This window comes from Schistocerca piceifrons, chromosome 3, assembly GCF_021461385.2.
Source record: "Schistocerca piceifrons isolate TAMUIC-IGC-003096 chromosome 3, iqSchPice1.1, whole genome shotgun sequence".
Lineage (NCBI taxonomy): Eukaryota > Metazoa > Arthropoda > Insecta > Orthoptera > Acrididae > Schistocerca > Schistocerca piceifrons.
The window spans coordinates 235,823,923-235,847,159 of NC_060140.1; positions in this window are offsets into that span (position 1 = coordinate 235,823,923).

The following is a 23,237-nucleotide window of genomic DNA, read 5'->3' on the forward strand; positions in this document are numbered from 1 at the left end:
ATGAATTAAATAATAAGTGTTAAAAAGTCTTTCCCCGTTACCATCTTCTTGGGATAATGGCCCATGTACGCATGTTAGAGACTTGAGAGACTGTAAATGACAACACAGGCAGCAGTTGCCTACTAATGTATTTAAACGAAGTTCAAAAATTACGCGTGGAAGCGTCTGTGTCTATATGCACATTCATGCCCTTTCCTCGCGCATCCACAATATTGTAATATAGACACGACATAAATTCTAAAGAGTTCGGAATTTAGGTGAAAAAGTGCAAAAGTACATGTGGCATGTAGGGAAAAACTCAAATACTATGAGAACAAGTGATAGTTAAAGAAACTTACTGGAAGATTGAAACTGTGTGGCGGACTGAGACTCGAACTCGGGCCTCTGCCTTTCGATGGAAAGTGCTCTACCATCTGCGCTACCCAAGCGCGACTCACGCCCCGTCCTCACAGCTTTACTTCTGCCAGTACCTCGTCTCCAGCTTCCACACCTTACAGAAGCTCTTCTGCGAATCTGCGCCGAGTTCGAGTCTCGGTCCGGCACACAGTTTTAACCTGCCAGGAAGTTTCATATCAGCGCACACTCCGCTGCAGAGTGAAAATCTCATTCTGCAAGTGACAGTTGTTTAACGGTTCAATTCAATGGTGTTAAAAGCACGTAAATAAAAACCTAAGTCGCAGTGTAGAATGTATTTTAAAAGAGAAGTGAACACGAACTGAAAATGTGAAACTATTACTTAGATAATTGTGGATCACTAGACTAATTAATGATAAGCGTGGCAAAGATACAAATGCTTAAAATAATAGGCATAGTAATTTCGGCCAGAATTTGGACAACAAACAACACAGGAGGTAACATTTCCCGCACTCGTCGATTTTATCATCTCAATACGTAGTCATCTGCAGCACTATGGGGCATAGAGCAATTCCAGTTTCGAGCTTAAGCCTTTGCATTTTACAGTAGATCAGAAATTCATTATTTTTCCCGCACGAGGTCATCGGCTATGGCACATTACCGAACCAGACTGCAACGGCAATCGTCTACTGAGACTCACTAGACCGGAGATCCTTACATCTTTGCCTCGAAAACTAGAAAAGCGGCCAAACTCCACTAATACCACATGCAAACTGGTAAGTCACTGGACGGGTGCAACGCATCCGTCGTACTTGGAGTCGTTCGCCGCTGGCCCTCCATTGACATCTAACTAACTCAGAGGATTAACCTCGAGCAGCAGCAACCCTGAGACGACTCAGTTTCTGGCTGCCTGGGAGCTCACGGACAAACTATCCCTAGTATTACATATTCATTCTCGTTTAGAGTTTAAGTAACAACGACTTCCAATGAGGATAAACGGACTGTTACCAATGCAGTCTCCATCAATATTTTGAGGAGAAAAAAATGAATACTTGTTTAAATTACATAGCCGCGCATTTACAAGAATGGTAGCATTTACTTACAGTGCAATAGGCTTGTGACAGTCCAAGAGCTCCATCGTTACCGCTACTGACCTATAAACAGTAAACAAAAGAAATAAATACTTCAATGATGATGCAGTTACATACAGAGATTAGTTTGATAAATATACGACATGCAAGTTTATTGTAGAACATGTTTAACATTGACTGATTTATGCATGTACATTTTGAGAGAAAAATTACACTTTCCATTTTGCCAATAAGTACACTGATGTCTGCCTCTTTATAGTGCCAACGTGTCTATAACATTCTAGCAAATCCATCCCTTTGACTACAGGCCAACGTGTCTATAGCATTGTAGCAAATCCATTCCTTTGACTACATGATGGAATACCACGAGATATTTGTTGATGTTCATGAATAAGTGCTCTTTATTGTGTATGTGAGGGGCTTTTGCAGACTGTGTGATGCTCTCGTGCCTATTCAAATTAATGTGTTCTCCATATTTTGACCTAAGGTTTGTCATATGCGTTAATAGAACATTTGTATACCTTGTTTTAAAACTGAATGCTTCTTAAAATCGGTATAGATTGACTGCCGACACCAAATGTAAAACGCTGGAAAAAGCTGTGACTCATATGTTTTTAGAAAGTGTACCTGCGGTTTTTTCGTTTTGCTATGATGAAACAAAAATAAATTTCTTTGTTCAAACACGACACATTGCCGATCCACTGTTAAAACAGAAAGTTTCAATTACCTGGAAACTGGAATAGCGTTGCCAACGGCGTAGTATTTAGCATATTAAATACAGACTAAATCGTGACCTACTGTAAGAGAAATCTAATTCCAGTACGTCTTCATTGCGTATTTATATGTAGACATTGTGGTGTTGTCAACACGGGAACATCATACAAATTCAAGCTCGTCTACTGTCTTACCGCCACTCGTTCTTGCAGCACATCATTTGCACATGGTACAGGGAATGGGGATTATGGAGTATTACGGGAAATAAAATCTGTCACATTCCCTAAGACAAAGGAGAGTGTAATCTAGACTGCTCTGACATACTTTACACATGCGTCTCGAAAGGAAACAGAAGGGAACAGACAGGCTACTGTCCAATGTCTCGTCGAATACAGGTTTGTTGGTGTCTCAATTAAGTTCTGACTCGATAAGAGTATGGAAAGAAATCGGCCACATTCTTTCCAAGAAATCATTCAGAGATTCGCAATTTAGAGAAATCACGCAAAGTCTTGACATCAGAACCTTGATCTGAATCAGAGTTCACTACCCGGTAAGAGAAGTGCGTCATAGTTCAGTCTGTACTCTTCTAGGAATTCACCTAGAACAGTACAGACTGTTAGCCAATTCAGAGCAAATCTAACAAAATATGCTGACGAAAAAAAAACCTCAACGAGGAGGAGTTGTGCGACATAAACTGAAGTTGGTAATCGTATTCCTACATCTCAGAGATGATGTCTATTCAAATTTCCCGCCAATCGCATAAGAGTGGCACTAGCAGCGCTACTATGAGGATGCAAATCTGGTTTACCTTAAAAATACAGTCGCAAGTGTTAGTTACCTATGAGATTGGAAGTGGTGAGTTGATGTTAGTCAAGAATGCCTTTAAGGCGACAAAGACGCCATTATCAACATGTCACTGAGTTTGAATGGAGTCGTGTAATAGGGCTACCAGAAGCTTTGTGTTCCATTCACAATATTACAGAAAGACTTGGCAGTAATGTAGCCACTGTACATGACTACTGTCGGCGGTGGTCACGAGACGATGGTATCAAGAAGACCGAGCTCCAGACAGCTGCGTGGCACTACTGAGAGGCAAGACCATCGTGTTCGGCCTATGGCTGTGGCGCATCCTACTGCACCTGCAGGAGAAATTTGACCAGCAGTTGGCAGCACAATGGCACAACGAACTGTTACAAATCGGTTACTTGAAGGACAGCTCCGAGCCAGACGCAATGTAGCGACGATCCCCCTGACCCAAAACACTGCTACTGCCAATTTCAGCGATGTTAAGCGAGAGTTCGTTGGAGAGCAAGGTGGAGGTATGGTGCGAGGCACACTGGACCTACAGCTGGAGTTATGGCCTGGGGTGCTATTTCGTATGACAGCAGAAGCACTCTCGTGATTATCCCACACAACGCGACTGCAAAGTTGTATGTCTCTCTGGAGATTCGATTAGTTGTGCTGCCGTTTATGAACAGTATTCCAGGGGTATAAGAACTTTCAGCATTGCAGTGTGTCGGCAATCGTAAGTATCGAAATAATTATGAACAATACGCCTCGATTGCATAAACTACCTGGTGTTTATCTAGGTTTCAGCGTGGGTAACCACGCCTTCTTCAGAACAAATATAAAACAGCTTGCCTAAATAGGCATAGTCAAAGGCTAAAATGAACACCTACAGCGGCAAGACCCCACAAAAAAAAACCACCGCTGTCGGTGTTGATTTTAGCCTTTGACTATGCGTATTTAGGCAAGCTGTTTTATGTTTGTTCTGAAGAAGGTGTGGTTACCCACGCTGAAACCTAGGTAAACACCAGGTAGTTTGTGCAATCGAGGCGGATTTTTCATCATTATTCCAGGGGTGTTTACCAGCAGGATAACGATGGCCCACATACCGCTGTTATAACCCAACATGTTCTACAGAGTACTGACATGTTGCCTTGGCCTGCTCGATCGCCAGGTCTGTCTCCAGTCGAGCACATATGGGACATCATAGGACGATAAATCCAGCGTTATCCACAAACAGCATTTAGCGTCTCTCTATTGACCAACCAAATGCAACAGGCATCGAACTCCATCCCACAAACTGACATCCGACACCTGTACAACACATCGCATGAACGTTTGCATGCATGCATTCAGCATTCTGGCGGTTACGCCGGTTACTAACATACCAGTATTCCACGTTTGCAAGTGCTTAATATCCGCTTACATTAACTTGTGATCTTGCAGTGTTAATCACTTAACCTACACAAACGTACTTCCGGAATTGCGTTACTCTACATTGAATATTTCTTGGTGTTGCGGATTTTTTTCCGTCGCTGTACAGCTGTGCAGTTGTTCCTTATTATTTGCTTCTTTGTTTTCTTAACTATACCACAATCTTTTATAACGTGTAATACAATTAGAAGTTTGTATTAAGTTTAGATTTACAGTGTCTCTTGTTTGCTAATGACATTACTCTTTTTCGCCTGTTTGTCGTTCTTAGATAACATAGTCGTTACAAAACGCGCAGTTAGTGTTTTATAGGGTTCTCAAACTTCCTGTACGCAACTGTAAACATAACTAGGCCTTTGAAAAGGAGCTATTTATTTTCTGCTGACTTAACTTTGCCCTTAATAACCGTTCAGAATTTGAAAACTATAGTAGGGTTCATAAATATACCCCATGCAATAAAATGATCAACACTATGCACAACTTAACCTAAATCTGTCACAAAATCTGTCATAGAATTACTCGATCACCTCTACAGTCAATGAAACGCACTGATATACTGTACGAAAGTGTGTGTGTGTGTGTGTGTGTGTGTGTGTGTGTGTGTGTGTGTGTGTGTGTGTGTGTGTGTGCGTGTGTGTGCAGGGGGGGGGGGGAGGGGGGGACGTGCATACATGTCTTATAGGTTAATACCCAGAAATTATGCATTATAGAAACAGAATTTAAGTAAGTCAAGGAAATGCCCAGCATGCATCAATAATACGAATATTACTGAAAAAGGGGTGTCATTTCTTTAAACACTTTAAATGAAGATGATATGTGGAACATCAAAATTAATAATGCGCGGTCGTTACATGGCAGACAGACCATTTTCCCAGTAACAGAGAAAAATGCGAATTGTAATTTGTGAGAGATTTATCGCAGTACGCGCCTCAGCCTCGCGGAAGTTCTAACTCATATGAAATGTGTGGCTGTGAAACAATAACGCTGATAATGGCATGAAATGCTTTGTTAAACTTCCGAAGCTCACGTATCAGTTGACAATGCTCATTTGCGCATAATGGATGACGGACCTATAAAAACGTCAAATTCACAGCATTAGACAGATCCGAATGCTCATTCACACTGGACAGCTGTGCTGATAACGCAAATATGGGGTGTAAACGTTAAAAACGTGGGCTCCATAAAAATCAGGCATCGATGTCTTCGTTGCGTGAAATAATACTGGCTGACAAGGATTTTCGTACATGCTGACAGAACAGTTCTGGTGATAGCGGTAACAGCGTATGGGAACTGTGTGTACACTCGCTACAATTACAGACACTCTATATTTCAAAGTGTAAGTGAGAATTATAGTCACTGATTGTTCTGTCAAGATTATTCTTGTGATTCTTTACAGTCAGGATCAAAATGTGGATGTTAGACTACGTATGTCGGTCGCAGGAAGACTGGCTTAATATCTTTCATTGCTGTCTACTTACTATTAAGAGTTTCCCATTCCGCCACGGTTGTTTCTGGCGTGAAACTTTGCCATAGGGAGATCAGAAATCCCCAGGCATCTCTGTAGTCATTTGTGCTCAAGACACCGTCGGGCCAGGACTTGACTTTTTAGAGCACGACACTGTTTCACGATAAAGGAGTTTACCATCATCTGAATGGATTCATAAATGGTCGTGTAGCCCACAAAGTCGCAAAAATTTACCATGTAACCGGTTTCGCTTAATGAGTTCAATTTTGACAGCGAAAATCATCATCATGCATAAATTTCCATAGCAAATCTTTAGCTCGGCAGGGGAGTGTACAGTGCTTTAATACTGCTCGACAGAATATAACAGGGTGGTGGACCGGGACTCAAATCCAGAACCGCATTTCGAACGCAGTACTTTTATCGACTAAGCTACTACTTACGACCCGTCCTAACAGTTTAGTTTCTACGAGTATATCTCTACTACTTGCCAAACTTCGCGGAAGTAATCCCGCATACCTTGCTGCGCTGACACTCCTGGAAGAAAGGATACCTCGGAGAAATGTCTTAACCAAAGTCAAGAGGATTTGCTTCCAGACTGAATCTTTCACCTTCCGGGTTCAAGACCTGGTACAGCACACAGTTTTAATATGTCAGGAAGTTTAATATAGCGTCATTTAAAATAGGTTGCTGGTTAGACCAAACCAGAAAATGGGTACAATAATAGTGACGAATAAACATTTGTAAAGACGGACGAAACTGTTATGTCACTCTCTTCAACCGCATATTTGTCACAAATAATATAAATGGCGATGTTATCCAATTCCTGAGCGCTGAATTCGAAAAAAAAAAAACGTTTTCGGCTATCGGATCCAGTTTTCTTGTGTCACAGTAGCCTCTTTCCATCGCAGTCCTTTAAATCGTCGCATGTTGGCTACTTTGCTGAGACTTAGCTGAATTATTTTGCAGATGTAGCTACTGAAAAACGATCCAGTTAGTTACAATTATAATACATGACGCACAGTAAGTGCACCTGCAGGATGTGAAAGAAGTTCTGCAAGAGGACAGACGAGTCAGGCTGGGACACCAGTAATCGCGTTGTGTCTCTCCAGTTGCATTTTAATTGTGTCGCTGTATTAAGAGTTCTTATACACATTGTTGCGAGCGAGCGAGCGATCGTTGTTATATCTTAGTAAAGGTTTGTGTCCTGTGCTAATTCAAAAGGAATGAATTATTTATCTAAGCAGCACACTTCCTGTTACATCTGCGAAAGATAGGTCTACAACAGGAAAAAGGAAAACGTAGTCTTCTATTGAGTAAGACGTGTACATTTTTATTTTATTTTTTGTGTGTGTATGGATGGTGATCTAAATAATAAATGAGGCTCTAACATATGGTAACAATAAATGAGATTAATCCCTTGTCAGATTCAATTACTTGCTACCTAACTAGCAGTGGCAGAATGCATGACGTCAGATTTTTATTATGGCTCGCATAGTCAGAAGATTTTCGTCCATGCAGCGTTGCATTAACGACAGATTCCTAAATCCTCGTAAACTTTTCAGCTCCAGTTGGTATCTCTTCGTTGTTCTCTCCAGTCTGTACACATTAGCGACATATGCTGTCGAGTATCATCATGGAAAACTTAGTTGTTAACAATGGCTGAATTATTTAGTGCCTAACTCCAGCAGTTTGCTGGCACTGATGTCCTTGTCGTGAATACCACAAATGTTTGGCAATGGTGCGCTTGTTTTCTAATAGTCGGCATATTTGTTTTGTCACTTAGACTTTATCACAGTGCGGCATAGTAGGTGAAATATCAAGCAGTCACAGTCAGTCGATTGTTGGCTTATATAACACTTGCCCTCTTCTGTTCAAAATGGTTCGAATGGCTCTAAACACTATGGGACTTAACATCTGAGCTCATCAGTCCCATAGACTTAGAACTGCTTAAACCCAACTATCCTAAGGACATCACACACATCCATGCCCGAGGCAGGATTCGAACCTGCGACAGTAGCAGCAGCAGCGCGGTTCCGGACTAAAGCGCCTAGAACCGCTGGGTCACAGCGGCCGGCCCCTCTTCAGTGTTACTCTCATCTTTTTCTACTGAAACTAACACAATACGGGTGGTACTGGTTTGATTTTGAAAGTAACATACTTGGTGATAAGCTTCAAATAGATGATGAAGACACAGGCGATGGGTAATTGAAGAAAGAGGAAGATTTTCTTCAAGAAGATAATGTTGTGTTTGCAGATGACAGTGATGTAGACATAGAAGTTGAAGCAGCAAATAAGGAATCAAATGAAGAATCCCTCGGCGACCGTGGAAGAAAGCAGCAGACAATCTACTCATTTTGTGTGTAAAATACTCTTGTAGTCATAATAATTATAATAAATAGTCGCTAATGTATAGCATAAATTATGACAGTTTCCCATAACATTTTGAGCAGTCAATTTTCCATTATAGGATATAAAACAGAACTTTTTACTTATTTTGCAAGTAACATAGCACTGAAGATCTAATAATTGTAATTAATAAATGCTTAACCTACAAATTCTGGCTCCTTCGATTGACGTTTGGAGTAGTATAATTTACGATGGTTAAATAGTAATGTAATATATTTGTTCCTTTAGTGTTCCATGTTTAAGATCTTACAGAAGTATGGGACACTTGTGAAGCACATTGATTAGCATAAACATTAGCTAATAAATAACAAATGGATAATGATCATTAAAGTATGTGGTAAAACCTATGAAATAATCCGTGAGATAATAATATGGGCTACAACGGATTGGTTTGAACTTTGGCTATATGTTTATTCAAATAAACACACGAATGTACCAGGTGTAGAAGTATGAAACCGAAATTTCCCTCTGGATGGTGCTAGCCGTCAGTGTAGGGCCCGTGAAACCGAGTCTGCAGTGCCAACACACAGTAACCCAAATTCCATACATCTGTATCTGTTTCAAACCCGTAAACATGTCGAGTTTTGTGCCTAAGAACTACGGTTTGCAGACAGCATTGGTTTTCTGTTATCATTTGAAGAAAACTGCTCCAGAATCGCATCGAATGCTTGTCTAAGCTTTTGGCAAACATGCTCTTGGGAAAACACAGTGTTTGGAGTGGTTCAAAAAATTCAGAAGTGGTGGTTTTGACGTGACAAACGACGAGCGCGGGATACCACCGAAAAAGTTCGAAGACAACGAATTGTAGGCCTTATCGGACGAAGATGATACTCAGGCTCTACAGGAACTCGCGAAACAATTGAATGTGATGCAGAAAGCCCTTTCGCTTCGGTTGAAACCTATGGGAAAGGTGCAGAAATTCGGAAAATGGGTTCCGCATGAACTGAGTGAAAGATGGAAAGCAGATCGAAAGATCATTTGTAAAATGCTGCCCGCCAGATACAAAAGAAAGTCATTTCCCCATCGAAAAGTGACAAGTGATGAAAAATTGATATATTTTGAGAATCATAAGCGTCGTAAATCATGGGTAAATCCAGGCAAACCATCGGTATCTACAGCAAGACCAAATCACTTTGGAAAGAAGACAATGCTCTGTGTTTGGTGGGATCAGAAGGGTTTCAGTTCGTCGTTGATCCATTAACTCAGTTATTTTTATTACAGAGTTACTGAGATACTGTGCCGGCTATAAGAACAGCCGGGAATGGAACCCAGGACCTTAACCTCACAGGTGATTATGTACTGTATACGCTACCTCTACCCAACAGCTACCGTCCATCTGAGCCACCGAGGACACAGAGGGTAGTGCGACTGCAGGGACTTATCTCTGACACGCCTCCCGTGAGACCCACATTCGCAACGTATTGTCCCGCACTATAATCATAGTGCCTCTGCCCATCATACTCATTACTCGCAGCCTTACCGCCGATTCTCGTAAAATTTTGGGCACTGTTTGTGCATCCGCCAAGAAGAAGATGGTCAAATGGACGGTGAGCATTAACTTGTTCTTTCGTACATGTCCGAAAGAACACATACCACCTTCACCATCTTCATATATATATAGAATCTACTTTCATTGCTAAGCCGTGCACCTCGATTTCGTGGTGTGAGTGGAATACGTCTAGGAGTCGCAACAGTTCGTGTTAACACGTCTGGGCTCACAAAACGTATTATCCGTGTTGTGGTAGCTGTACGAACTGCCACAGACGCCACTACAATACGAAGATCTCGGAGGGCGTCGTCTGTGCTCCATGGACGTCCAAAACTCGTCTACTTGTACGAGAGAGTTCACGTGGTCACTGACACCAGTATTGTTACACAACTGACGCATCACGTCCAGCTTGTGTGGAAATTCTCCGAAAGGTCGATCCAGTCACTCGAAACGCAACAGTTTGCTCCCTTTCAAATTCGCTCAGTTGGCTGTAGAAAGCATGACTGCGGCTCCGTGGCGTGGTTGCCTACTTGCTTCGCACATTTGCGCCAAACTCAAATGGTTCAAATGGCTCTGAGCACTATGGGACTTAACATCTGAGGCCATCAGTCGCCTAGAACTTAGAACTACCTAAACCTAACTAACCTAAGGACATCACACATATCCCTGCCGGAGGCAGGATTCGAACCTGCGACCGTAGCTGTCGTGTGGTTCCAGACTGAAGCGCCTAGAAGCACTCGATCACTGCGACCAGCCATTTGCACGACATTGAGGCTCTGGCTGTCAGCATTCCCTATTAAAGCGTAAGGACAGGGGGAGCTCTGGTAGCTATGCCACTACTCTATCTATTGGTAGACGACGTTGAAAATATAATAAGTACATCTACTATCTCCCAAGTGACATATGCCGTCATAGTATCAAAACTGCATTATTGAGCAACTGTTTCACCAGGTATCCAGTCTAGCTTACCAAATTCCCAACCAGCCAACCAGACTAACATTAATTATAATCTTTTAATAGTCATCTTACGACAACCGGTGATTATATATATATAAAGAGAATTAAAATAAAAACATATAAATCAGTTTATATTTGGACATTTATTTTAACATTGATCATTGATCCGTTAAAATTTCAGCTTATTCAAATGGTTCAAATGGCTCTGAGCACTATGGGACTTAACATCTGAGGTCATCAGTCCCCTAGAACTTAGAACTACTTAAAACTTACTAACCTAAGGGCATCACACACATCCATGCCCGAGGCAGGATTCGCGATGTCTCCGGCGGCTGGCGCGCTGCCAAGATGGACTTCAACCGCCTTATCGGCGGGGTCAAAGGTCAAGCGCTCAGAGAGCTGACGTAACATGCTGTTGCATACTCTATGCCGACAGATTCTAGATGTACCCTTGTCCGGTTTTCAGCTACGCTACAGTTCACTTTATTTGTGAAAATACAATGTACAATCTCCTACAAATTTAACATATTCACAAGTACCTTTACCTTTAATCCATATAAAAACAGTTTCATTAACAGATATCTTACGTCTACTACGTGTATACAAGGAAAAGGGTGAGGGTGACATATATGTTGATTTGCCAAAGTCTTTATTTGCATTTTCTGTAACATGATATGTTCGATAGGCTATGATGTCACGATCAACGAAGCTTTCCAGTCCGGATACATTGGGTACGCCTGTACCACCACGTACAACAGCGACTGTTAACCATCCGTTACCGTGGGTAAACGAATCATTGATGTCAATGCTAAAGTTCAGTCTACAACCACAAAATACTGCAGGTCCGTCCAAGATGCCATACAGAAGATACAGTCGCCGTCGCCGTGCAAGACAGACCATATATAAAACAATTGAAGACGTTGAAATGACCACATCCGCCGCCGACAAGAAAAAGAATGCCATCAAATCTGTCGCTGCACACTCTCTATTGGACGGACCTGCAGTATTTTGTGGTTGTAGACTGAACTTTAGCATTGACATCAATGATTCGTTTACCCACGGTAACGGATGGTTAACAGTCGCTGTTGTACGTGGTGGTACAGGCGTACCCAATGTATCCGGACTGGAAAGCTTCGTTGATCGTGACATCATAGCCTATCGAACATATCATGTTACAGAAAATGCAAATAAAGACTTTGGCAAATCAACATATATGTCACCCTCACCCTTTTCCTTGTATACACGTAGTAGACGTAAGATATCTGTTAATGAAACTGTTTTTATATGGATTAAAGGTAAAGGTACTTGTGAATATGTTAAATTTGTAGGAGATTGTACATTGTATTTTCACAAATAAAGTGAACTGTAGCGTAGCTGAAAACCGGACAAGGGTACATCTAGAATCTGTCGGCATAGAGTATGCAACAGCATGTTACGTCAGCTCTCTGAGCGCTTGACCTTTGACCCCGCCGATAAGGCGGTTGAAGTCCATCTTGGCAGCGCGCCAGCCGCCGAAGACTGACAAACATCGCGCGGTTCCAGACTGAAGCGCCTAGAACCGCTCGGCCACACTGGCCGGCTCCGCATGGCTGTAACAGATAGTGCAGCCACGTCTCGATCCCTGAGTCAACAGATGGGGACGTTTGCAAGACAACAATCATCTGCACGAACAGTTCGATGACGTTTTCAGTAGCATGGACTATCAGCTCGGAGACCATGGCTGTGGTTATCCTTGACGCTGCATCACAGACAGGAACGCTTGCGATGGTGTACTCAACGACGAACCTGGGCGCACGAATGGCAAAACGTCATTTTTTCGGATGAATCCAGGTTCTGTTTACAGCATCATGATGGTCGCATCCGTGTTTGGTGACACCGCGGGGAACGCACATTGGAAGCGTGTATTCGTCATTGCCATACTGGCGTATCGCCCGACGTGATGGTATGGGGTTCCCTTGGTTACATGTCTCGATCACCTCTTGCTCGCATTGACGGAACTTTGAACAGTGGACATTACATTTCAGATGTGTTACGACCAGTGGCTCTAATCTTTATCCGATCCCTGCGAAACCTTACATTTCCGCAGGGTAATGCAAGACTGCATGTTGCAGGTCCAGTACGGGCCTTTCTGGTTACGGAAAATGTTCGACTGCTACCCTGGCCAGCACATTCTCCAGATCTCTCACCAATTAAAAACGTCTGGTCAATGGTGGCCGAGCAACTGGCTCATCACAATACGTCAGTCACTACTCTTTATGAACTGTGGTATCGTGTTGAAGCTGAAATGGCAGCTGTACCTGTACACGGTATCCAAGCTCTGTTTGACTTAATGCCCAGGCATATCAAGGCCATTATTACGGCCTGAGGTGGTTGTTCTGGGTACTGATTCCCCAGGATCTATGCAACCAAATTCGGCGAAAATGTAATGACATGTCAGTTCTAGTATAATATATTTGTCCAATGAATACCCATTTATCATCTGCATTTCTCCTTGGTGTAGCAATTTTAATGGCCAGTAGTGTATTCCATAGGTACTGTTGCAACAACAAATCTCGAGTGAACTGGAAACCTCTAAAAGTGTGTTTACCGGCAGTGTAGTTTGGCAAAAGCTTTGCAAAATCTCTATTCGTGGATTTTTCAGCAACGTTCTTGACATTTAGTAGGTTTAGGAGACACGTTATTAAAAATAGGTCGGGTAGTTGGTAGAACTTTTATAAAGTAAAACGGAGATATGGGAGTACTTAGTGCACGTAATACCAGTGCCCCAACAAACTCTGGCAAGAGCGGGCGACGAACGCCGGAGTAAACGCTGGCACACGGCCACAGTACAAACACTGGCCAGCCGGTGGCCAACATTGACTTTCTGTGGCTCCCATTAAGCTACCACGCGACCGGAGAACGCCACGAGAAAATCACTACCGGCAGCTCCTCAAATGCGCGTGCACGTGGACACGCCACTCGTGACAAGCAAGTGGAACTGTCCGACGGATATATCCTCCATACATGCGCTTTCTTATCCTCAGGGAAAGTGAAGTGTTAAATTAAACAGTGGCATTTAGAGGTTGAATCAAAACAATGTTTCGTGAGTGATGGAATCAGAGCCTCAAGGTTAGAGGGGGGGGGGGGGGGGGAGGATTGGGAGAGGATACTATTTTGCACAGAGCATAACTTAATCATAGCCAACACTTGGTTCAAGAATCATGAAAGAAGGTTGTATACCTGGAAGAATCCTGGAGATACTAAAAGGTATCAGATAGATTATATAATAGTAAGACAGAGATTTAGGAACCAGGTTTTAAATTGTAAGACATTTCCAGGGGCAGATGTGGATTCTGACTACAATCTATTGGTTATGAACTGCAGATTGAAACTGAAGAAACTGCAAAAAGGTGGGAATTTAAGGAGATGGGACCTGGATAAACTGAAAGAACCAGAGGTTATAGAGAGTTTCCGGGAGAGCATAAGGGAACAATTGACAGGAATGGGGGAAAGAAATACAGTAGAAGAAGAATGGGTAGCTCTGAGGGATGAAGTAGTGAAGGCAGCAGAGGATCAAGTAGGTAAAAAGACGAGGGCTAATAGAAATCCTTGGGTAACAGATGAAATATTGAATTTAATTGATGAAAGGAGAAAATATAAAAATGCAGTAAATGAAGCAGGCAAAAAGGAATACAAACGTCTCAAAAATGAGATCGACAGGAAGTGCAAAATGGCTAAGCAGGGATGGCTAGAGGACAAATGTAAGGATGTAGAGGCTTATCTCACTAGGGGTAAGATAGATCCTGCCTACAGGAAAATTGAAGAGAGCTTTGGAGAGAAGAGAACCACTTGAATGAATATCAAGAGCTCAGACGGCAACCCAGTTCTAAGGAAAGAAGGGAAGGCAGAGAGGTGGAAGGAGTATATAGAGGGTTTATAAAAGGGCGATGTACTTGAGGACAATATTATGGAAAAGGAAGAGGATGTAGATGAAGATGAAATGGGAGATAAGATACTGCGTGAAGAGTTTGACAGAGCACTGAAAGACCTGAGTCGAAACAAGGCCCCGGGAGTAGACAACATTCCATTCGAACTACTGATGGCCTTGGGAGAGCCAGTCATGACAAAACTCTACCATCTGGTGAGCAAGATGTATGAAACAGGCGAAATACCCATAGACTTCAAGAAGAATATAATAATTCCAATCCCAAAGAAAGCAGGTGTTGACAGATGTGAAAATTACCGAACTATCAGTTTAATAAGTCACAGCTGCAAAATACTAACGCGAATTCTTTACAGACGAATGGAAAAACTGGTAGAAGCGGACCTCGGGGAAGATCAGTTTGGATTCCGTAGAAATGTTGGAACACGTAAGGCAATACTAACCTTACGACTTATCTTAGAAGAAAGATTAAGAATAGGCAAACCTACGTTCCTAGCATTTGTACACTTAGAGAAAGCTTTTGACAACGTTAACTGGAATACTCTCTTTCAAATTCTGAAGGTGGCAGGGGTAAAATACAGGGAGCGAAAGGCTATTTACAATCTATACAGAAACCAGATGGCAGTTTTAAGAGTCGAGGGGCATGAAAGGGAAGCAGTGGTTGGGAAAGGAGTGAGACAGGGTTGTAGCCTCTCCCCGATGTTATTCAATCTGTATATTGAGCAAGCAGTAAAGGAAACAAAAGAAAAATTCGGAGTGGGTATTAAAATTCATGGAGAAGAAGTAAAAACTTTGAGGTTCGCCGATGACATTGTAATTCTGTCAGAGACAGCAAAGGACTTGGAAGAGCAGTTGAACGGAATGGACAGTGTCTTGAAAGGAGGATATAAGATGAACATCAACAAAAGCAAAACGAGGATAATGGAATGTAGTCAAATTAAATCGGGTGATGCTGAGGGGATTAGATTAGGAAATGAGACACTTAAAGTAGTAAAGGAGTTTTGCTATTTAGGGAGTAAAATAACTGATGATGGTCGAAGTAGAGAGGATATAAAATGTAGACTGGCAATGGCAAGGAAATCGTTTCTGAAGAAGAGAAATTTGTTAACATCGAGTATAGATTTAAGTGTCAGGAAGTCGTTTCTGAAAGTATTTGTATGGAGTGTAGCCATGTATGGAAGTGAAACATGGACGATAACCACTTTGGACAAGAAGAGAATAGAAGCTCTCGAAATATGGTGCTACAGAAGAATGCTGAAGATAAGGTGGGTAGATCACGTAACTAATGAGGAGGTATTGAATAGGATTGGGGAGAAGAGAAGTTTGTAGCACAACTTGACTAGAAGAAGGGATCGGTTGGTAGGACATGTCCTGAGGCATCAAGGGATCACAAATTTAGCATTGGAGGGCAGCGTGGAGGGTAAAAATCGTAGAGGGAGACCAAGAGATCAATACACTAAGCAGATTCAGAAGGATGTAGGTTGCAGTAGGTACTGGGAGATGAAGAAGCTTGCACAGGATAGAGTAGCATGGAGAGCTGCATCAAACCAGTCTCAGGACTGAAGACCACAACAACAACAACAACTATCATATCACTAACTGTTCTCGATCTCTTGCATTTGAGCTTAAGAGCCGCCACGTACTGCATTGAGGTGAGAAAAGTCAACGACGATGCAGTTTCTATGGATCACAGTGCGCCATGTGCGAGCATTCTGGACAATTAAAGCAAATGAAGATCGCCTAACATGAATCCCATCGAACAATTATGGGGCATAATAGAGAGGTCAGTTGCTTCACAAAATCCTGCACCGGCAACACCTTCGCAATTATGGACGGCTATAGAGGCAGCATGGCTAAATGTTTCTGCATGGGATTTGCAACGACTTGTTGAGTACATTCCACGTCGAGTTGCTGCACTACTCCGGGGAAAAGGAGGTGCGATATGATATTAGGAGGTGGTGGGACCAAACTGCTGAGGTCACCGCTCTGTAGACTTACACACTAGTTAATCTAACCTAAACTAACTTACGCTAAGGACAACACAAACAACCATGCCCAAGGGAGGACTCGAGCTTCCGACGGGGGAAACAGCGCGAACCGTGACAAGGCGCCTGAGACAACGCGGCTACCCCACGCGGTTATTTGGTGGTATCCCATGACTTTTCTCACCTCAGTGTATACAAGTTAAGACTGATGTACTTGGACACGTCACTCATTTATAAATGTACACTACTGGCCATTAATATTGTTACACCACGAGGATGACGTGCTACAGACGCGAAATTTAACCGACAGGAAAAAGATGCTGTGATATGCAAATGATTAGCTTTTCAGAGCATTCACATCAGGCTGGCGCCGGTGGCGACACCTACAACGTGTTGACATGAGGAAAGTTTCCAACCGAATTCTCATACACAAACAGCAGTTGACCGTCGTTGCCTGGTGAAACGTTATCGTGATGCCTCGTGTAAGGAGGAGAAATGCGTACCGTCTCGTTTTCGGCTTTGATAAATGTCGGATTGTAGCCTATCGCGATTGTGGTTTATCGTATCGCGACATTGCTGCTCGCGTTAGTCGAGATCCAATGACTGTTGGCAGAATAATGGGTTCAGGAGGGTAATACGGAACGCCGTACTGGATCCCAACGGCCTCCTATCACTAGCAGCCGAAATGACAGGCATCTTACCTGCATGGCTGTAACGGATCGTGCAGCCACGTCCCGATCCCTGAGTCAACAGATGGGGACGTTTGCAAGACAACAACCATCTGCACGAACAGTTCGGCGACGTTTGCAGCAGCATGGACTATCAGCTCTGAGACCATGGCTGCAGTTACCCTTGCCGCTACATCACAGACAGGGGCGCCTGTGATGGTGTACTCAACGACGAACCTGGGTGCACGAATGGCAAAACGTCATTTTTTCGGATGAATCCGGGTTCTGTTTACAGCATCATGATGGTCGCATCGGTGTTTGGCGACATCGGGGTGAACGCACGTTGGAAGCGTGTATTCATCGCCATACTGGTGTATCACCGGCGTGATGGTATGGGGTGCCATTGGTTACACGTTTCGGTCACCTCTTGTTCGCATTGACGGCACTTTGAACAGTGAACATTACATTTCAGATGTGTTACGACCCGTGGCTCTAAGCCTCATCCGATCCCTGCGAAACCCTACATTTCAGCAGGATAATGTACGACCGCATGTTGCAGGTCCTGTACGGGTCTTTCTGGATACAGAAAATGTTCGACTGCTACCCTGGCCAGCACATTCTCCAGATCTCTCACCAACTGAAAACGTCTGGTCAATGGTGGCCGAGTAACTGGCTCCTCAAAATACGCCAGTCACTACTCTTGATGAACTGTGGTATCGTGTTGAAGCTGCATGGGCAGCTGTACGTGTACAAGCCATCCAAGCTCTATTTCACTCAATGCCCAGGCGTATCAAGGTTGCTATTACGGGCAGAGGTGGTTGTTCTGGGTACTGATTTTTCAGGATCTATGCACCCAAATTGCGTGAAAATGTAATGACATGTCAGTTCTAGTATAATATATTTGTCCATGAATACCCGTTTATCATCTACATTTGTTCTTGGTGTAGCAATTTTAATGGCCAGTAGTACATCTGGCTGCTGTGTATTATTTATCTACGACGGACAGCCTAGGACGTGTGTAATATGTAGCTCCAATGAGCACGCGTGCCGAGTGCTCCGTGCTGCACATGGTCCAGCTACGGCCGGCGCCGTAAACATGCCAATGACGTAAGCACCTGGCAGAGCAGCGCTGTCCTCGTCTGTGACGATAAACAATACCCAGGAAACGAAAACCGAGAATTTTTACAGACTGAAAACGTAGAAATGCATGTGGTATAAGAAGATATCGATTCTGGTCACCAGAAAATGGTACTTACAGAAAATAACGATAACTCTGAAGTTTTATCGAAATACGTGACGGATGACATTCACACTGTGAAAACTGACGGTAACGCATGTGAGAATCGTGTTGCACCACCTCATAAGAAGAAGATAGGAGAATAGCTGATTGAGCAGCGGAAGTCGAAGCTCTCAGAGAGACAAATCAGGTCAAATCAAACTGAAGGAAAAAAACCAAACTCACGACAAATTATGTAGGAAGAAAGACATCGCCGCCCAATCCAACACTAGTCAGGACAAGGAGAATAGCGGAAGCCGCCCCTGTATCAGTCCAAGTAAAAGAACAAACATCGTAGAGGGCCACGCAACGTATGGTCTCACAACAAAAATAACAAAATCTGAGGAAAGAAATGAAGATAAAACCTTAGGTACATTGGATTAAGCCAATGACAACCAACGGATCACTTCAGTTGTTGATCTACTGGAAGAGATGAAAACCTTCATGGGGTCAGTCCTGAGCCATTACGATTACTGGGAGCAAGTCAATGATATTGCTGTGTTAGAGGAGGTTACGCTTACATTTCTTTAAATACCATGCTTTAAAGACATTTTAAATACGGATGTCGGTAACTTTGCCTGCTATATAATAAATGAGATAGTATCAGACTCATTTGAGGAATAGAAACATAACAATCGATTTGAATTCTTTGAAGAATCTTCTACTGTCCACCAAATAATATTTCATCGGCAAGGAATAAGTTAATATGTAATAAAATATGTGACAGAGATACTGAGCAAAGATGAATAACACGTACTAATTACTTCGGTGTTTGCAGGTCCCATGGGAAATACGGGCCCCGCAACGAAGTTATGACGTCACACTAATTGCCTTGCCCGACGTACATCGCGAACATGCTGCTAGGGTCGGAAGGAAGATTGGGCTTAACGTCACGTCGACATCGTGGTCATTACAGACGGAGCACAAACTCAGATTTTGTCAAGGATGGGGAAGGAAACTGGCCGTGCCTTTTCACAGAACCATCCCGGAATTTGCCTGGAGTGATTTAGAGAAATCGCGAAAAACCTAAATCGGGATGGTCGGACGCGGATTTGAACCGTCGTACTCTTGGATGCAAGTCCAGTGCGCCAACCATAGCTCCACCATACTCCGTACTACGTCTGGTTTTAGGCGGAAAATCAGTATTTCAATGGAAGGGGTACCCATTAAACTCCTTAACTTTGTCATATATTATCGAGGGCTTGAGTCTATTTAAACGTGCGGCTACAATGTGTTAAAGTAGTCTCGAATAGTAAATCCCTCGGCACTCGCTACAACTCGTACGACTAGCAGGGTTACGTGCTGTGACGTGCGCCACGGAGCTCACATATCTCGCTGGACCCTGTGTGTGCCACGTGTGTAAAGAATCTTATCAAAATTTGTGTGGGATGTATATTTTTCATTTGCTTTCAGTTCTCTTGAACTACTTTATTTAGCTGATGTGACACTTATTTAATTTTCGTCAATCCAATGTCATATATAAAGGAATTTAAAACAAGAAGCTATTTATTTATATATAAGTCCTTTTTTCTTAGTAGAATCAAGAAGATTCTATTATTAATTTTATATTCACTCTGTCAAGAACATAAGCAAAAAAAATGATACTTTTCATTAAGATCCAATTCCATTAAGAATCAGAATTTATTTTAATGATGGTATTTATTAAGCGGAGAACGGACTGTATATTTTATCAAGTAGTAATTACGTTTTTATGCAGAAGCAAGTACATATATTTTTCTTTTTTGTAAATTCTCTACCTGATAATCAACCAGAAACGAATGTATTTTCTTGAAGAAGAAAACATTTTGTGGAATTGCATATAAAGCCGCTCCGAGAAGGTAAATATTGGTGAGCTCAAGGAAGGGCTGAATGGAGGAAACCGGTCCGTAAAAAATAGAAAAATAAAATGTTTAGCGTAGAAAAAGGACGGTGGCGCACTTTCCCGCGTAAGGCTAAGGTCACAGTTCGACCCCGGTCCAGCGCACAATTTTAATTTGCCAAGAAGTTTCAAATAGGGCACACTAAGTGGCAGGGGGAAAATTTATTCTGGAAACTTTTGAAGTCTCTGTAGCAGTTGGTATTAGTCCTATATTGCCTTAAAGGGGTATACTGATAAAGACTGAAGGCAAAATAAGTATGTGTATTATGAGGCAGATGACACATACTGAACCTCAGGATGTCTCGCTAAGACTTACTACGACTAACATCTATCATAATTTCAAAAGCTAACTTCTGTATTTGTATTCTAAAAAATATATGATCTGCGAGTGGAAATATGAAAACTAATCCAGCTTCTTCATTTTAAAAGTCCTGTGTACAAGATTAGTTATACCACGCCCGTCTCATTGTACATCATAAAACAAATCGCCATACCGATCTTTGGTTCTACTATTCATATTTGCACATTCTGACGTTCTCTTTGAAGTTCTGAATTGTACTACAATCATTGTGTCTTCATCATTTTAAGTTATTTTAGTAGCTGTCCTTCCAGTATGAAATATTCTGATTTGAATTCAGAATAAATGTTCAGCATGATCAATTTTCAGTACCGGCTGTCATTGTACCGTCAAACATGCTGTAATCAGCCACATACGAATTATGTTAGTTTACTTTCCTGGTGGTAAAAAAATAAGGGAAGGTTAGGGTTTAGCTCCCGGTCAACGACACAGTCAGTAGAGACGAAACACGAGCTCGGACCAGGGAAAGTTGGGAAAGGAAATCGAAACCTTATCTTAGGGAAGGAACCATTGTGACATTAGGCTTAAGCGACGTCCTTCCAAACATGAGTCCAACTAGTTACCACTGGGCCCCCTTTCCGTTGTTGCTGGAGGTTTTGTGTTCTTTTCTAATTTGTAGAAAAAGAAAACATTACTGAATGGTGCTTGTTTATAAGACGCTTGTGGATAGTTGATTTTAGTTAATATCATTGGTTGCACAATTCTTTTTTATGATAAAATATTTGACGTAATCAGTCATTGTATTACGTAATACGAACTTGGTTAAAACCGTTTAGATTGTCTCGCATCTTATTTTTACAATTACGCTGATCATCACGAAATATCGCTTAACGTCATGACCAACGAAATGGCAATCATTTGTCTGTAAGAAAAGTAATTCGGCTAGATTTCATCCCCTTCAAATTGGGACAACAAACGTTTAACTTCCAGGAAAGTAATTAAAAGCTCAGAATTGTTGGTCCGTCAACTTGTCGGGAACTTCGCAGTCGTAATGAATATACTTAAAGCAATAAATGGTCCTTTAATGTCTTACACAGAAGGTTCTTCGCAATGAAGCGTGCTTTACTGAGCAATATCGGTTCTAACTACAGAATTTCCTGAGCTGCTGTTCTCTACAATATTATTAGCCGTGAAGTAGCGCGAGAAGTACGGAGAACATCCTCACGCTCACGACTTCTGTCCTTCTGCCTTTTGCCCATATTTCATATAGAGATGTCTTGAAACAAAGTTGTAATTTATTTTTCTTTTCAGCATCCTTATGACTGGTTTGATGCGGCCCGACACGACTGTCTCTCTGCTGCCAATCTCTTCACCTCAGAATAGCACGTGTATTCAAATATTCTCTGACACGAGAAACTTTAGAAAGCAAATTATTTGATTCTAGGGTGCTGTTATTGTACTGGTTTCCTATAAACCTCTTCTAACACCCCGTCCTTAACAAGATACTATTTTTTTCTCTAGAACAATTATTTTGAACTTTTAGTAAATTTAATTACGTCTGAAACGAAGATGTATGGCACAAAAACGATCTATGACTTAATACACCACTTCCTAAAACAGGCCGTGCGGGATTAGCCGAGCGGTCTAGGGCGCTGCAGTTATGAACTGTGCGGCTGGTCCCGGCGGAGGTTTGAGTCCTCCCTCGGGCATGGGTGTGTGTGTGTTCGTCCTTAGGATAATTTCGGTTAAGTAATGTGTAAACTTAGGGACTGATGACCTTAGCAGTTAAGTCCCATAAGATTCAACACACATTTAAACATTTTTACTAAAACAGTATCCTTCCTCAACTTGGTACATAAAAGACTAGTAGCGAGCTTCAACATATCTTCAGTCTTCTGGAATGAAATTAATACTTTATGTATTTTTGTAATTCCTTAAGCAAGCCCAGAATTTGGTTTGTCTGTAAACTGCGTACTATAACAATGCGTTACGTTTCACAGGGAGTTCAAGAACAGATACACTCTTGGTCATTAAAATTGCTACACCAAGAACAAACGCAGATGATAAACGGGTATTCATTGGACAAATATATTATACTAGAACTGACATGTCATTACATTTTCACGCAATTTGGGTGCATAGATCCTGAGAAATTAGTACCCAGAACAACCACCTCTGGCCGTAATAACGGCCTTGATACGCCTGGGCATTGAATCTAACAGAGCTTGGAATGCGCGTACAGGTACAGCTGCCCATGCAGTTTCAACACGATACCACAGTTCATCAAGGGTAGCGACTGGCGTATTGTGACGAGCCAGTTGCTCGGCCACCATTGACCAGACGTTTTCAATTGGTGAGAGATCTGGAGAATGTGGTGGCCAAGGCAGAAGTCGAACATTTTCTGTATCCAAAAAGACCGTACAGGACCTGCAACATGCGGTCGCGCATTATCCTGCTGAAATGTAGGGTTTCGCAGGGATCGAATGAAGGGTAGAGCCACGGGTCGTAACACATCC